Source organism: Arvicanthis niloticus, chromosome 7, assembly GCF_011762505.2.
Source record: "Arvicanthis niloticus isolate mArvNil1 chromosome 7, mArvNil1.pat.X, whole genome shotgun sequence".
Classification (NCBI taxonomy): Eukaryota; Metazoa; Chordata; class Mammalia; order Rodentia; family Muridae; genus Arvicanthis; species Arvicanthis niloticus.
The window spans coordinates 50,195,206-50,213,852 of NC_047664.1; positions in this window are offsets into that span (position 1 = coordinate 50,195,206).

An 18,647-nucleotide genomic window follows, 5' to 3' on the forward strand; every position below is an offset into this window, starting at 1 on the left:
GAAAAAATCAAAATCAGCATATAGCCCACATACCTAATAACCCTATTTTGGAGGACTCTATAAATGATAGTCAATTTATGGAAAGGAATTAACCCATCAATGGATAAATGAATTAAGAAATCATGGTGTGTGTGTGTGTGTGTGTGTGTGTGTGTGTGTGTGTGTGTGTGTGCATTCAATCCCATGGGTATAATCAGAAACAATAGAAAATAATTGCATTTTTAGTAAATAGGCACATTATAACAACAATTCACTATAATAGTTATTCATGAATATAAGAAAAGCACAGTGACATGTGTGTAAAAATGTCATAGCAATACCCCCTATTTTGTACACTTGAAAAAAATAAAAACTAACAGATTTTAGCAACTATTTTTTAGCAAATAAGAAAATAGATCATTTGCCAATAGCCTCTAAAAATATCTGTGGTGTCTGAATATGCCTGGCCCTTGGGAAGTGGCACTATTAGGAGGTGTGGCATTATTGGAGGAGGCATGGCCTTGTTGTAGGAGTGTGTCATTGTGGGGGTGGGCTTTGGAGGTCTCTTCCTATGCTCAGGCTTCACCCAGTATGGAAGAGATCCTCCTTCTGACTGACTGCAAAGTTCAGTCTCTTCCTGACTGCCTTCAAATCAAGATGTAGAAACTCTCAACTTCCTTTTTTGTACCATGTCTACCTGGATGCTAAGATGCTTCCTGCCATGATAATAATGGACTGAACCTCTGAAAGTGTAAGCCAGCCCTAATTAAATGTTGTCCTGTATAAGAATTGCCTTGGTTATGGTATTTTTTCACAGCAATAAGAACCTAAGTCAATAACCACTCATGTAAAAATTAGAGCATATTCAGTTTTCTAATTAATTTCATTAATAAATATGGAACACATGTGATGTTGTATAGATGATGTATGAATCCTATACTATTTTATATAAGGGAGTTGAGTATTATTGGGTATTGATGTTTGTTAGTGTATCTCTTTAACCCATCTCTCATGGATACTGAGGCTAAAAATTCTATGTATATACATGTACACATTTATTTGTTAACTAGGATAAAATTTGTTAGTTTCATCTGCTGCATATTTTATTTCTGGTATGAGCTTCTGTTGACCTTTGCTCCTCTACTGAAGCTGGGAAAATAGTTTACTCAAAAGTTTTATAAGTTCTGATACATTTTGAAGACAAGAGATGTTCAAAGATTTTTTTTTTTCTTGACAATGCTCAGGAATTGCTATATAATTAAATCCTCTCCCTTTTCTTTAATTGCCAGTCTGTATGTTCCCACAAAATATGGAAGCCAATGTTTTTTAAATCAAAAATGGATTTAATGAATACCCATTATGTGCCAGGTTATTTCTATATGACACAAGGTCCTTGTGAAAAATATTCATAATTGACTCTTCAACATTTTATACACTGACTGGGGTATAATCGTGACTTAATCAACCATTAGCTATGCGCCCCAGTCATATTAGGAACTTGAGTTATTTCAATAAATGAAGAATTAATTTAAAGGTGCTTGGAAAGACAATTCATGCAGGAAATTTGAGGTTCAAAATGTGCCTTGCATGGTCATCATCTGGGTGTTATTTAACAATACTGAAAGTATTTTCAGTGTTTTACTTTCAAGACTCTGTCAAATTATCATATGAGAAATGGTTACTTGAAGTTGTTTAGAGCTTAACTATCTTGTTCTGTGTCAGGAGGTACCATATATTTGAATTGAATAAAGAATATTTCCTCTACTGTACATAATACACACATTATCTCCTTTTGGTATTTATTATATTTTTAATTTAGATAGAATTACATTACTTTTCTCTCTTCAGCTAGCTTATTCCAGTAGCCCTTCCTGGTGCTCCTCCCAAGCCCTTCTCCTCTGATTTAAGTTGTTAGTCTCCTTTCCTTTATTTTTACAGTTACATACATGTATGTGTACATGTGTGTATGCATGCAAGTATGTATGCACGTATGAAAGTACTTGTATATGTATGTATCTGAATGCACACACACACACAATTACTCTCTCTCTCTCTCTCTCTCACACACACACACACACACACACACACACACACACACACACACACACACATTATACCTTGCCTATAGTTATATCTTGCCTATAGTTCTTTGTTTAGGGGTGGAACCCTGCAAATTTGTTCCCTCTGCATGTTAACATGGCCAGTATTATGGCCATTGTTCTGAACTCTGTGTAGCCATTTCTCAGAGAGTATCTCCCAGTAGACATTTTGGCACTCTGCCTCTTACACTCATTCTGCCCCCATTTTTTTTCTTGTTCTTGGTTCTTTTCTTGGTCTTCTAATTCTACATAATGTGTGTATGCATGCAAGTATGTATGCATGTATGAAAGTATTTGTATATGTATGCATCTGAATGCACACACACACACACACACACACACAATTAAAACATGAGTTTTATTGAGATAGGCTCTTGGTCTTCTAATTCTACATAACTCAGAAATCTTTACAAGATCCTCAACAAATGATTTTTAAAAGCTTGCATATTTAAATATGTAAACCTCTCATTTATGTTCAAATGTAGACATTATCTGACTAAATCTTCTGGTTGATTATCTAATGGAGATAAACAAGAAAAGCTTACTCTGCAATCTCCAAGGGACATTAAAGGAATCAGTAGGTCGGATATTGCACTGTGCCTTGGGTTAGGTCATTCTTAGTGAGAGCTTACATTATAAAGAACTAGCAATTTAGAGATAGTTCAACATCAGTAGGGATGATGGGATGTGCTCTTTATTGGACTAGTGTAAAGGAAGAAAAAAACTATTGCTATGTATTCATTCCACATTGTATGGTTCCTGGGACACCTTGTGGAAGGCTACTTTTGCAATATTGACGGCTTACCACATTTCAGTGGTTTTTTTTTGTAATTGTTCTATGATAAGAAAACGAACCCTCATTTTTTGACTATATATCTTGGTGAAGAAAGCTGACATAGATAGCTGACACAGTTCCCTCTGCACAATGGGAAATAAGAACATATTTCATAAGAATATAGAAAGATAGCTTCACCAGATTATCAATTCCTTTTTTAAGTTTACTTAATTTATTTATTTATATATTTATTTGCTTTACTTTACAACCCAATATCTGCCTTTTGCGTCTTACTTTCCCCACACTAACACCGAATGTAAGAAAGGATACAGAGGTGAGCAGGGTGGGAGGAGATCATACGTAGGGAAAGCAGGGGAAAGAGATGGGAGACAGGATGGGGGAAATCTCTAGGATATGCCAGAGACCTGGAATTGAGGGAGGCTCCAGAGGGTCTATGGAGGATACTCTAGCTGAGATGCCTAGCAACAGGAGATATAGATTCTGGACTGGCCACTCCCTATAGTCAGGCAGTACTGTCAGTGGAGGGATAAGACCAGCAACCCATCAACAAAAACTTCCACATATTTTTCAATTCTTAACTCCAACATGCTTCAGCAACATGGCATCTCCTTACACCTCTCTAGGCTCTGCTAATTCTATATGTTCTGCTAATTATATTTGATCTAGCATGGTTTCCCATGGGTGTTTTCTTCTCATCACTCAAATATCACTACATATTTTAATATATCTAACTGGGTTTCCAATATCCCCAGACTTGTGATATAATTTATTATGTATCACTAACATACCTCACAGCAAAATTAATTTTGTTTGACCCAATCTCTTCCAAATAGACAAAAATTATATAACAAATGCCAGTTATACTATTTGTATAGAATAAAAAGTTAATACATCTAAATAGGAGTCTTATTGGAAATGGAAGGGAAGCAAAAGCTTAAAGCAACATCCAGAAGTTGGAAGAGAGAACAGCTGCTGATCCCTTCACTAACAATGTAGTAAAAGAGAGGGGTCACATTTAATGGACAGCTCTCTGGTTTGAGGAAACAGCCAAGTATCGCGATAACTTTGCATGCAATAGGGAACCCAGATGGAGTGGTATATTACAGGGTAGCTGATTAGTGATGCTGTGTGACATCTGAGAAGGCACAGAGTTGGGATGGAAATGCATCTAGGGCAGGCCAAAGTAATATGATTTGCATTCATGCCCACTCTGCCTGCAAAGCCCTTCCTCTCATTCTTCTAGTTGGGAATTATGGCCTGTTTTCAGAGTTTGACCCTAGGCCCTGTCCTCTGGGGAGCCTCTTCTAACCTGCGGCTGGATGAAAGCTCTCTCCTGTGAGCATATTCGACTTCTTTCTGGCACGGGGCTCACTGTATCACACTGTCTCTGAGGAGATTGCAACATTTATTTACCTTTTAATGAAGACTTATGGAATCAATAAGACTGGTCTCTATAAAAAGAAAATAAATTGTTTGGTTCCACAGCACCACGCATTAGCTCTCACTGTAAAAATAGAAAGGAAACAATATGCCTTGACAACTCAGAAAGCACAAATCTTTATTAAGGCCAGATGGATGGTTTTTTTTCCTTTCTTAAATCAAGGCCTGACACAACTTAGCACTGAAGAAAACATTTTACTTTTAATTTCTATTCTTCATTTATGAATTGTGAGAGTTGGGTCTTCTTCAGATTATTAAACCAAATTTATTTAGCATTATTATTTCTTAAGGATCTAGCTTTACAAATTTCCTCACTGGTTGAAAGGAAATTCAGCACTCGGAATCTACAGATATCTTTGAACACTGAAGTAAGTTTACTTCTGAACCCATAGACATACACATACATATAAGTTCTCTCTTTCTCTCTCTCTTTCTCTCTCTTAGAAGAGATCTATCAGTTCTTACTTTAGAGCTCAATTATTCTAGAAAGAAAATGTCCCTAATAAAAAAATTTTAAGTGACACTTGCAGAAGGATTTGTCTACTTTGGGTGTTAAAACTTCATTGTCACAGTCTTGGGACCATCTGTCTGGATTTAATTACCCTCTACAACAGTAAGTCACATTATTCAGAGGAGCTTTGGAAGAAAGATTATTCACAATAAGTGAGCATTCATTCAAACCACAGACATTTAACATCTAGATAGAGGTTTTTATATATACCAGCTCTAAATAGTATATTATAGGGAACCAAGATAAACATACATTTAAAACAATCCTTCACTAAATATAGCTGGGTAATTGATGTTCTACAATGGTTCAGAATTCTCATATTTCGTTTACATAATGTATATTCTATTGAGGGTGATATAGGCAGTTTCTACTCCATACTTATGTGGTAACAATGAGAACCATATAATTCAAATCTATCCCATATTTGCAATGATGGGTCACAAGCAGATGCCAGACTGATGATCCTCACTCCACTTTCTGTCTATGGTCTCATTCTCTGGAAGATGCTGCTACCTATTTCCTGAATGTGATGAAGCTCTAACTTACATCTGGGAGGCAGGTTTTCACATAATGGCTTCTCTCCCTTGGTTGTATCACTATAGTATATAAGGGGATTTAAGCTCTTGCCATCACAGAGATCTATGTATCTGCCAGCTATTGATCCTGTTTACAGAAAGGCGCAGACAGCCTAAAATGTGCTGAGTGAGTAGATTTCTTTAAAAACACAATTGTGTTTCTTTGATTAGGGACTCTGGTACAGTAATTACTTTTCTTCAAAAGAAAGTTCTTAGCCCATCACACTGGTAACAGACCTAATAAAGGCGAATGAATCCCTGAAGTTATTGGAGCTGATCTTCTAGCTGATAGAAGCTATTTCCTTCAGTGAGAAAAAAAAGGAACACATCTCTGGCCTTTATTTGCTTGTTATAGGATTCAAATGAAGTTGCAGTTTGCTATGAAAGCCAGTAAGCTCTGCTTCCTTCAAGCATTTCTAAGTGTACTTACAAGTACTTTGATTTTGAGTCAATTACCCATTCAGCTTTAATTTGTTGTCATTGTTGTTCAGGGGAATAAAAAGTCTTATACTATCATATAAGTTGATTACATTGAGTATAAGAAATATCAAGAGTCCACCATCACGTTGCTAGTACAAACCATGTGGGGCCCAGCAGCCTTAACATACCTTACTCTGAGCATGCTCTTAGAGTCGGATTTTCTTCTGTTTTAGAGGGGACACTGGCCAAGAACCTTGGACTATTTAAGGCAAGGAAAAACTGGTAGTGTTTTTCAAGTGCAGGGCTAAGAGAAGCCATCTGAATCAACTAGGGTGGATTACGTCTGGAGGCTTCCAAGTTAACAAAAATGCTTCATAGCCTTACCCTGGTCACAACTAATTTGTTAAGGTATTTTTTGTCCTGCAAGTATTCCATGTTGGTCAGTGTTTAATCTAAAGATCATTGTAATGTAAGCTGGTATCCTTTTATATGTCCACTATGAAGCAAGCCCTGCCCAAATGTTCTCATTTTCATGAGCTCATATTATTTTTTCTACAACTCTATGGGGTAGGTATTAGTGTTTACAGCATTTCTGGTTTGAAACAATCCAAGAAAGAAAGTTATTGGTTAAACTTTTCTTAGTATTTTTAAGACAAAAGAAAGATGAAAGAAAGCATCAACCCAATTAGTTGGAAAGGTGGATTTACATCCAGGATAGAGAACTCAGCCTTGTTTTAGGAAGAATCCTAAAGTGCTTATCACATGCAGACAGTGGCCTTGAGTGACAGCCTGGGATCCTAAACTTGAAGATGTAAATAAAATGAGTGAGAAACTCTGGTCCCAGAAGGCAAAAGTTGGGGCTTCAATCACATAGCATTGAGGCAATAGAGCTTGAACAATAGACATTTATCTTAATGTTCTGGAGGTCAGAAGTAAGAAACCTGTTTGTCACGTTGGGTTTCTCCTGAGTCCATTTTACTCAATTTGTAGACAATCACCTTGCTATGCCCTCACGTGGTACTTCTGCTATGTCAGCACACTTCCTGTGATTCTTTTTTCCTTCATAAGGATTCCAATGTTATTGGATCAACTTGCTTAATTATATTTTAAAGACCTCTGACTTTAAATGCAGCTACTTTGAATGTTAAAGCTCTAAACCAATGAATTTGGGGGGAACACATTTTGGCCCAGGTGCCATCAGACTCAACTTGAAAGTGAGGCATCAATGAGATAATATAGACTCTAATGTAGCAATAGACAATCTTAACACCTCAGTGACTTTACATCATTTTTCCGTTTTGTTTGCCCGGTCTCTGCACAGCACATCTTAACAGTGCCTCTTTTCTATGTTTCTTCACAGGCATAGGCACTCAGAGACATATCTTGACAAATGTTCCCTCCTTTCTCCCTCCCAACATAATATTTTATTATTTGAGATAATAATAATAATAAATAATAATAATAATATTTTATTATTTGAGAATTTTATATAGTACATCTGGATCACATTAAATTCCCAGTCTTCACAGGTGCAAACCCATCACCCTTGTGACCCTCTCATCCCCCAAAAAGAAGAAAAAATATATTCATTTTTTTCAAGATGCTGGCCACTGGGAGTTTGACTATACTCCAGTGAGTGAGTATTTAGGCAAAATGTTCCCATGTTGGCACAGAATGAGAAGAAGAAACTCAGGGTATCATGTGCTATTTTCAAAAAGTTATTACCAAAGCACATGTGCGTACGCGCGCGCGCGCGCACACACACACACACACACACACACAGACAGACACACACACACACAACTATGTCTTTCATTAGTCTGACTGCAATTTTTCCTCTCTCCTCCAGACAATCTCTACTACCTTCCCCCTGGGCCCACCACATCCATCTACTTCTTTGTTTTTCTTTAGAAAAGGCCAGTCCTCTCATAGAAATCAACTAGACTAAACATAGCATATTGAAGAGGTCAGCTCAGGAACTTTGGAAAACCTCCCCTCATGAAAGAGAAAGGTCATAGAACTCTTAGGTTAATTGACATTCCTCAGACCAGAGGGAGTGGGGACCAACCATTGGCCACATGCAGGTGGAGGAGGTCCAAAGCACATGGACACATTCCACAGGACAGACCGACCCTTGCCACATGCAGACAAGGGAATTCCTTGCCACCTTATTCCCTAAAGACCAATCAGTTTGAAAAAGTCACACTGTTCTGCCAATCACATTGGGCCTAATAGCTGCTGCCCTAAAAACTGTATAAAAACTGGTGAAACAGGATGCCCGGGGTTGCCTCTCCTTTTGGATGCAGGATGACCCCAGCATGCTGGAACAATAAAAATCCTCTTGCGTTTTGCATCAATTCTTGGCTCTGCAGCTCTGTGTGGTTCACTCAGGGGTCCCCAGTAAGCTAAGGCTCATCACAGTCTTAAAATTTTAAGTAGCAATAAGACTTCCCTCATATTAAGTCTGGAAGAGGCAAATCATCAGTATGAGGAAAAGGGTCCCAAAACCTACATTAGAGTCACAGACAGCCTGAGCTGCTACTGTTAGGAGTCATATAAGAAGACCAAGCTACAAAACCATAACATAGCTATAGAGGGCCTAGGTGCATCCCATGTAGGCTTCCTGGTTAGTGCTTCTGTCTCTGAGAATACCTATGAGCCCAGGTTGGTTGATTCTGTGGCTGGTTTTGTGTGTGTGTGTGTGTGTGTGTGTGTGTGTGTGTATGTGTGTGTGGTATTCTTGACCCTTCTAAGTCCTACAATTCTTCCTCCCCTCTTCTTAAGGATTTCCTGAGCTCCACCTAGTGCTTGGCTGTGCGTCTTTGCATCTGTTCCTATCAGTTGCTGGATGAAGCATCTCTGGTGACAATTGGTCTAGGCACCAATCTGTGAGAAGAGCAGAATATCATTAAGCACTATTTCACTGACACTTTTATTCATTTTTATTTTTGCCTTTTTATTTTTTTTTGCCAGTAGTAGTTGGTTTTATCCTAGGTCTCTGGGGCTATTCAGCCTCTGGGTCCTGGCCCTCCAAGCAGTGTCAAGAGTGGGCTCCCTCTCCTGGCATGAGTCTTAGGCTGGACCAGTCATTGTTTGAACACCTTCACAAACCCTGTGCCACCTTTATCCTAACATATTTTGTAGGCAGGACACATTGTAGATGGAAGGTTATATGGCTGGGTTGGTGTCTCAATTCCTCCACTGGAAGTTTTGCTTGGTCACAGAAGTCCATTTCATGTAATATCCCCCATTGCTAGGAGTCTCAGCTAGAGTCACCCCCATAGATTACTTCGACCTTCCATTGTACTAGGTTTCTAGCTCATTCTCAAAATGTCCACTAATTCCAGATGTTTCTCCCCATATTCTCTCTCCCTCTATCCCTGGAGTGGGGGTAAGCGGAGACTGGAAGAGGAGACATTGGGTCATAGTCACGTACTAGTTTTAAAAGAGTCCATTTCTCATTCTTGTTTTAATGACTAAAACAATAATAACATAGCACTGTTTAAATTGAATCAAGGTGGGAAGCACAGCTATAGTGCTGTGTGCTTGTAGGTATCACAGGTGTATATTTGTTTATGTATTTCTTTTTCTTTTGAGACAGCTGCAGCATGGGGTGGCCTGAAACGTGCTATGTGGTTCTGGTTGGACTCAAACTTAAACTCAGGGTACTATTCTTTCTCCATTCTCTTGAATGCTGGGTTCACAAGGATGCAATGAAGCAGAGAAGCAAGGTTAAGATATTTGTCATAGCCTTGGTGGAAGTAATGTAGATCTGGAGGCATCATTCTGAAAACGTGGTTATTGGTTTAGTTTTGATTAAGGTTTAGAGAGTTAATTCTTTACTTTATATAGCAATATATTGGTCATTTCTGACCACAAGTAATAAAAGCCAGTATTTCACACCTACCCCCACATGATAATGGAAGCCACCCCTGTTAGCATTATTTCTAGGCTCTGCCCAACAGTTACTTAGCAATAGCCAGGTACGAGCCTGGCTTGCTCTAAAAGGACTGTTTGGCATGTCTTCTCCCTCTCTGGCTTTTTTTTTTTTTTTTTAATCTCTCCCTGGTTTCTTTCTCCCTCTCTGTCCTCTCCCTTCTCTTCTCTGTCCCTCCTGGCCAGCTTCTTCTGTCTTCTCTCTCTCTATCATCTCTCTCTTTGTTCTCTGCTCTATCTCTTTCTCTGCCTCTACTCCCTTGTCAACACCCCCTTCTTCTCATGCCCCCAAATAAACTTCATTTTATAAGAGGCCCATCTTATGGCTGGTACCCCAGGGGGAAATGCCTCAGTATGGTCCCACTTAGGCACCACTCTTGCTGCATTATACTACATTTTACAAAATATACCGACCCCTACACCAAACAAATGTATGACAGCCTACTGAAGAGGGTGGTTATAAAGTGGATGTAGTGAACCAAGTTAGTGAAGTTCACTACCCTCACTCAGCTGTCTGAGTTTCCTACATTTCTTTGTTTACCAACACAATAAAAAATTCACTGCCTCTCCAAACTCATTTGTTTTTTTCACTGAGAGTAAAGGAGATGCTGTACAAAGCTCCGCCATATTGTTCACTAGTGCTTGTTTGTCACTAGGAAAAAAAAAAATTTGATATCAGAGAAGTCCATGAGGGGAGAATATAGACCAGAAGGAAGACATAGGATGATAGAGCCTTCAGATCTGCAGAAAATTCTGCCAAAATGCCCACAACATTTGGCTTTAAGAAGCAGGCTGAAATACTAATTGCAACAAATCACAAATACCACAATTTGAAGAAAGCACGTGGAAACATTCAGCTGGGCATGTTCCAGTCTGCATACATAGGCAAGGAAGCATATTGGGCTTGCCAGCTATGGCCAACCTCAAAACTGGTGAAACCTACTGATTCTAATACCCTGTTTCATTGTTGTTGTGAGACAGTAAAATACTTTTGCAATTATGTCCCTTCAAGCATTCTCACGGAAAATTACTTTTTCTTAACATAATGACCTTTGAAGTTGTGGTAGTACTTGATTTTAATTTCAAAACTATTTATAGCACTGACAGTAAGTGCTATATGATTTTGAACTTTTATTTTGTTTGCCTCATTTTCACAAGTCTGTAGTTTTTATATGAATTTCTCTACTTAATTTTATTTTAAAATTGTGCAGCTACTATAAAGATGGATTTCTCAATACTTGTCTTTGATTTTGAGGCCATAAAACAAATTTCCATTTATAATTTTAACTCTTGAAATCTACTACTATATATGTATAGATGTCCACATTTTTTTTTGTTCAGTCTTCTACCATGTGTTGACTATTTAGAAAAAGCTAGTATTTCAACATTTGAAATAATGAGTACAAAAATGCTGCTAATACTCTTCATTTTATCTTAATATGAAATATTTGATAGGCTATTAAAATGTTCATGTGTATTTTTTTCATTATAGTTTTATATTTAATGGATATTTTAATAGAAGTTCTAGATTAACTATGAAGTTAACTAGGAAGTACAGACTTTTCCCAGAACATAGCCTCACCCACTGTCCACATCTTTCACATACACACCAGCATGTACACTTCATCCTTCTCTCACATCCAAGGTTTCCATGGCATTGACTCTTAGCATCAGACCTTCTATGCATTTTGACAAATATGTAGAATAGAGGTCCTAACACATTATCCCCGAGGTATTTTACTGTTCTAGAAAACTTCTATGCTCCATGTATCTGTCCCTCCTTGCACATGTCCCCCTTTCCACCCCCCCCCACACACTGTGGGCTATAGCAACAAGTAAGTATTTTCCTGTCCAGGCAGTTTTGCAGATTTGGGTTGTTGCTTCTGCCACTGATAAGCTTCTTATGTGATTATAGTTGTTTTTTTTTTCTTTCTAGTTTAGGGAGAAATATTACAGATGAGACCTTTCTTCATAAATTTAAAATTCCCTGTAAAATGATAAATTTTTTGTTTGTTTGTTTTCAGAGCTTCATTGGTACATACTGTTTCACAAAATAACCATTTCAAGAGTGTTGAAATACGCCTATAGAGGTCTATTTGAGGTGGTATTTTCTGTTCTAGTATTTATGTAAATATGCTTCAGGGTATCATTGTGTTATATTTTTTCCTGTATTACCCTGTCATAACTGACTTGATTTACAATAAGTCCTCAAGATGGGTAGTATCAACTTTCTAATTTATTTCTTCAGTATCGAAATGGCTATTCTGGAAGTTATGTCTCTACGTATAAACTTTAGGAAAAGTCATTGATATCCATAGATCAACTGTACAGATTTCGGTTATAAATATATTGAACCTCCAGATGAGTTTGGAAAAAGCTGATGTCTTCTTGGTACTGAGTCTTTCTATCCACTGCCTTGATACAACTCTGCATTTATTTAATACTTTAATTTCTTTCAACTACTTTATAGTATTTTCTCATTCAAGTTACACATACATGTGTGTGTGTGTGTGTTTGTGTGTATGTGTAAGGTACTAGGTATTACGTTTTAAATTTTAAGTTCCTCTTGATTAGAGATCTTATTAACACAAACTTTTGTGCTTTGTGATATTCCAATAATCATTAGTCAAATATGAAAATACATGACACTTGAAGAATCTTAATTTTCTTTATTTTAATTTTAGAATCAGGAACATGATTTTCCATTGCATGGAATAAGCATTCTGATTCACTAAGTATAATAAAGGGGAAGAAAAGTGTAGAAACAAAAGAATACAAGTGATTAGTCATTTCAAGTGACTTTTTTTGCATGGTAAGGACTAGGAAACAAGACAGCACAAAAATATCAGATTGGCTATCAACATGTTTGTGTGTGCTATATTCATATGTATGTATAGTATATGTGTATATATGATATATCTATATTTATACATGTTATATATGTGTTTGTATGTATTTGCGTAAATGATATGTGAATGCTGTGTATGTGTTTGTGTGTGTGTGTATTGATTTAAGAATTAAATCAGAAGGAAATATCATTACTTTTCTAATTAAAACTGACCTCTTGTAAAGTTGGCTATTATGTCTTTAATCCCATTTTTCAGAAGTTAGGTAGAGGGCTCAGTTTAGCCTAGTGGCCTGGAGCATCAGTATAAGTGACTCAACTGTGAACATTTCTCTTGTATTGTGCCCAAAGGTAGAGATAGCTTCTTGTAATTTTAATTGAACACATCGTATTTTTCAAATATTCTTACCATGTTTTTCTCTTTTTGTCTATTACATATAAATACATACTATTGTAGGGGAGGATGGCCTTGTCGGGCATAGGTGGGGGACAAGATCATTGGTACCCTGAAGGCTGAGAACAGAGGGGGGGTGAATCTGAGGGTGGGGAGGGGGGCTGGGAGTAGGTGGGTAAACACCTTCATAGAGGCAGGAGGAGGGGGGATGGGATAAGGGGTTCCTGGGTGGTGGGGGAAATATGGTAAGGGGATAAAATTTGAAATGTAAATATTATATCCAATAAAAGAGGGGGAAAAATAGAAAAGCGGTTAGAACCAACATTCTTCATAAAATGTCAGCCCTCTTTAAAAAAAAAAAACTATCTTGATACTAAAAGTTGTTTTGAGAATTGTATATTGCAGAATGATCAGCCTTGGGTATCTACTCAACAAGCAAGCTGGGCAGACCTGCTCAAACCTCTGAGGTCCGTGAATTCCATCTGGAGGCAGCGAAGACACAGCATCAGAGGATTGTCAACTTGCTCTCCCCCCCCACTCCTCTTCTAATATCTCAACGCCCATAATCAGCTTGAAGAAGCTAATGATGAGTCAGTGCCCCTATTCCCTGAGCTTGGGGACTAAGGTGGTAAATGTTGGGCTGTCTCTCTAGGAAAAAGTAATGGTTTTGTTGGAATAGAGAGGATTAGCTAGGGTTTATTGCATAGCCATAACCTATTAGTAGAAATCTGTATAATTAATATCAAGATGAAGATATAAATTCTTAAATGGCACCAATTTACTTTGTTTACAAATTTTAAGATTTTCATTGGCATGAGCTTCTTAGTGATATAAGAGTGAGATGAATATTGTTACTCCCATAGGCATTGTACCAGTATAACACATCTAGGAATTCAAAGCTTAGACCCAGTCCTTCTTTAACTTTTTTAACTGATTTGAGATGGTCAGCCTGTGAGTTAAGGGACTATAGCAAATTCATGGCTTGGAGTTTATTATAAGGGTGTACTGTATGTTTTATTTAGAAATAGCTGAGTGGAGTTAACAGGCAACAGTCCAGATTACCTTACATGGATAGCTGGCTTTCAAAACATCAGAAATCCTTAGAATTGACATGACAAACATTTCAGTATTAATGTTTATTTTCATTAGAGACCTGTCTGCTCCAGACAGCTTCCTATATTGAATTCTAAGAAGAAATTGAGCATCCTTGGAGTTACTCCAGTTGTGGTGAGACAGCCACTAGGCAAGAATTGCCACTTTCCTTCTACAGACAAATTACTGTCCAGAAAAGGACACACTTGCAGAATAGTCGACTGATTATATCTGCCTAGACAGAGTAATCAGCCCTTAATAATTCTGCAGCACTAAGGTCTGTCAGATGATCCTGGGCCAGAAGGCAGAAGAACAGATGCTCCAACGTTTTGAAGTAGAGCGGGTGTCCAGGTGTTCAGAGGTCTCTATAAATTGGCTAAGTTTTAGAAACTATGATTTGTGCTTCCCACAATTATAGTTAACTCAGTCATTCTGGATTTCTGATGGGGTTGAAAACATATAGCTATTGACCTTAAGAGAAAAGACTTGAGTGGATGGTCGTCAGCTGACATTCATCCTAAAGCCAGGTTCAGAACTACATGTTTTAGTTAGAATAAATGACAGAGGAGCTGGTTAGTCAACAAAAGGATGGACTGGGTATTAGGACTATCCTGTACCTCACTGGTACAAATTGGCATAATTAAGTTCTAATTGTATTTTGAGAGAAAAGTTTCATTTTAACAGGAAGGGTGATATGTAGGAGGAGCTAAGGTAGGAGGAGTACTGAGAGGAAGAAAAGGAGTAAGAAGAGGAGAAGAAGAAAGAGAGGAGAAGCTAGGTGAAGAAAGAGAGAAAGAGGGGGGAGACAGGGAGGCAGAGGTTCAAGTATCTCCACCAGACAAAGATAGTTGTTATATCTAGGTTGGTCAGTGGGTTACACCTCTGATTGAACAATTCCAAACTTATAAAGCCTATGATTAACATTATTTTTAAAAAATGTATAAATGCAAAAAGGAAAAGGGGGCATGGGATCGGGGTTTCCTAAGGGGGGGGGGAATGGGGAAAGGGGATGCCATCTGAAGTGTAAATAAAATATCTAATGAAAAAATATTGAAGATTCAAAAAAAAACACATACTATTACATATATTATATATAATACATATATTTGTCTATTACACATAAAGACAAAATATTACATATATTATATAATGCACATAATATATTATTTTATATGTTTTATGTATTTATATATAACAAACATATTAACATTTTTATTGAATGTTTTACTTGTTAGCTTGTGGGTAAACTGTGATAATTCAATAATATATACAATATGTAATGATCAAATTTAAGTAAAAAATACTTCCACCAAATAAGTACTTTTATATGTTTTACTTTTTTAAGATTAGAATTTAGCTGAGTGTATTGGTATACACCTTTAATCTCAGTGCTCATGTCACAGAGACAAACAGATCTCTGAGTACAAGGCCTACTTGGTCTACAAAGTGAGTTTCAAGACAGCTAGGGTTGCTTAGAGAAACCATGTCTTGAAAAACTAAAACAAACAAACAAAAAAACAAACAAGATCATAGTTTAATTGCACCATTACATCATTTCAATTTTTCCCTTTCCTTTTTACAACCTCTCCTTTGGACACCCCTTCTACTCAGTCTCAAATCCATAGCTTCTTTTCTGAGTGTGTGTGTGGTCTATATATACATTTTTCTGAGTGAGTGTGTGTGTGGTCTATATATACATAAATGCAACATGCTTGCTCAGTCTACATGTCTGTATATTGCATATCTATTTGTTTTTTGAGGGTTGACTATTTCACTTTGGTTAACCAGTTGATATGGTCTTCCTTGGGAAAGACTATTTCTGTCTCAGCATCCCTTAACTCCCTTTGTTTTCTTGACTAGTTTTAAGAATTCATATGCTTTACCACTTCCATATTGCCATGTCCATTACTGTTTTTCTTGTTCAAGTCTTGTTTAGGTACCCATGTTGGAGAGACTGCATAGGTATCATTTCTCTGATATATAGGAGACACAGTGTCATGCAGTTCTTTTGGTTCTTATAATTTTTCTGTTTTTGTTCAATGTTCCTGAGCCTTAGGAACAGGAGTTATTTACAGATGTGCCACCTGGAACTGGCTTCCACAACTCTGTGGGTTTTGTGGTTGTTTTGTTTTTTGTTTATTTGATCGATTTTGGTTGTTGTTTTCTGTACTGGTCTTGCTTTTTTACAAAAAGAAATTTCCATGTAGTTCTGTTTTGAGTGAGAACGGCCCTTCACTTGTTCATTGTTTGCATGTTTAGCCCCTAGTTAGTAAACTGTTCAGGAAGGATTAGAAGTGTGGCCTTGTTGGCATTGTTGAAGGAAGCATGTTGCTATTTGTCTTTCTCTCTCTGACAGAGTTATAGCTTTCTCAAAATAAAGCAGAATAAAATAATAATTAATAACAGCATTACTAAATGATACTGAAACTCCGAATGATGGTGTATGCCTGCAATCCTTGCAGTCAGGAAGGCTGAGACAGGAGGCTCACGATTGGAGGATAGATGGACCTCAAAAGAGAAAGATGATAGTGCATATCATAATCCTAGGACTTTAGGGGTCTATGCAGGGGGATTAAAATGGGGGATATCTTCAGTAACATAGGAAGTTAGAAAACAGTCAGGTCTTCTATTTCTTCTCCCCAGTGTGTATGTGTGTTAAGAGTATATTACATTTCACAGTGCAGTACGAGTTATAAAGCTGAGCATTTCACTGGTACACCCCCTTTGCTTTAACACTGATTTCCATTCAACCTTTGTTTTTAGCCTCCATTTTTTAACAGTTGTCGTTTAATGGGGAGACACTTACTATCAAATATATATATATATATATATATATATATCTCAAAGGCTTTTGTTTCTAAAAGATGTTTTATGGATGAAACAGTTTGGAAAAGTTTACTGTTATGAGATTAAAATTAGTCTGAGATTCTTTTTATTTCTAAAAAGGAATTTTATAATATCACTGACCTTGAGATACATGTTTGCATGAAATTTCTTGGTAGAATTACTTTAGTCTGTAGCATAAAAATGATGCACAGAAATGGGCTTTGCAAAAACCACCGCAACAAACCAACCTATGTCAATAATTATAGTTATTATGTTTTATTTCTTTATTTCTGTATGTTGGTTCTTCTACAGTTACATGTTATATTATCTTGTTTTATCATACAAAAAATTAACAGACAAAAAGCATTCTCATGCTTAAAATTGAGTGAAATGTCAGTAATAGAAGTGGCTTAATATCTGGATAAATACAAAGGTGTAGCCTTCAAACTACACTTTGACTGATGTCATTGCCTCATGCAGAGACACTACTATTTTGTTTGAAATAAATATTGGCACAAAAATGTCTAACAAACTGACATGATTTTGGAGAATGTTTTAGAAATTAGGTTATATATGATCCTGAAATCATCATAAAGACAGAGACTTTAAAGGCTTACATACAGACAGATCTATAAGCAACTTGATACTTTTCTAAATTGTAATAACTTGCCTGACTTTCACACACTCAAGGTCATTGTAAAAGCAAAGCTAGGATTCAAATCCAATTTGGTGCTCCTTAGACCATGGCATACTGACTCAGAATTTGACATTTTGTTTATATCTATGTTTATAAGATGACTAAGATAAAGGACCCAGAGAAATCTATGAAATACTCATTTTACCATTGGTGAAAAGAATTTGTGGTGTACTTGAAAGAAAAAGACAACGCGATAAAAGAAACAAATGACTTTGGGTTTTAAAGATAGTACACCTCACTAGATGTCTAAAAATAATGAAACAAGAAGTCTGGCATTATCATAAGAATGTAAAGAAATAGATGAAATAGAAGCTGAGGACATCAAAGGAAAACTTTGACCGTGTCAGCAGTCTGTTACAGAAACTTCTGGAATCCATGATGAGACAAGTAGGAGAAGGTGGCATCCTAGAAAAAGAACATTACACGAAACATTCTGGAGATTTCTCAGCTGGAGAAAGATTTTCAAGCCTCTGAACTTTTCAGTTCAAAATGAATTCCAAACAACAAACAGTCAGGATGTATTTTTCTTTTCCCATTGTGACATCTAAGTGGAAAAGTAACAGGGCAGAAATGCATGCTGGGACCCCTCTACTAAATACTATCCCTTCTTTCATAAACACAGAACATATTTTCTCTGAGCCCATCTATAGCAAACCCAGAAAGCCCAACTAATTCTTCTGGAGTGTCTACACTGCATGCCATGTAACCAAGACAACTAATTTCTTTTTCATAAAATCAGTTGTGATTTTTTGGGGGCCCATCAGTTAGTCTTATCTTGAATCAGATTTGTTTTCTTTTCCTACCTTGAATATGCAGAATTCTAGCTTTGTTACAGATTTCAAATTGTAGCTGAATTCTCACTGAACCCGTGAGCATTAGTCATATTCATGACTTGGCTCAAATAGAGGAATTGTTCACAAACTACTTTATAGCATCTTTGGCCATGAAATAACATAAAACATCTATTTTTATTAATAGCAACTATCATATAGTTATAAATTTTAGGCAACTTATTTGATTGATATCAAAGTCATTTA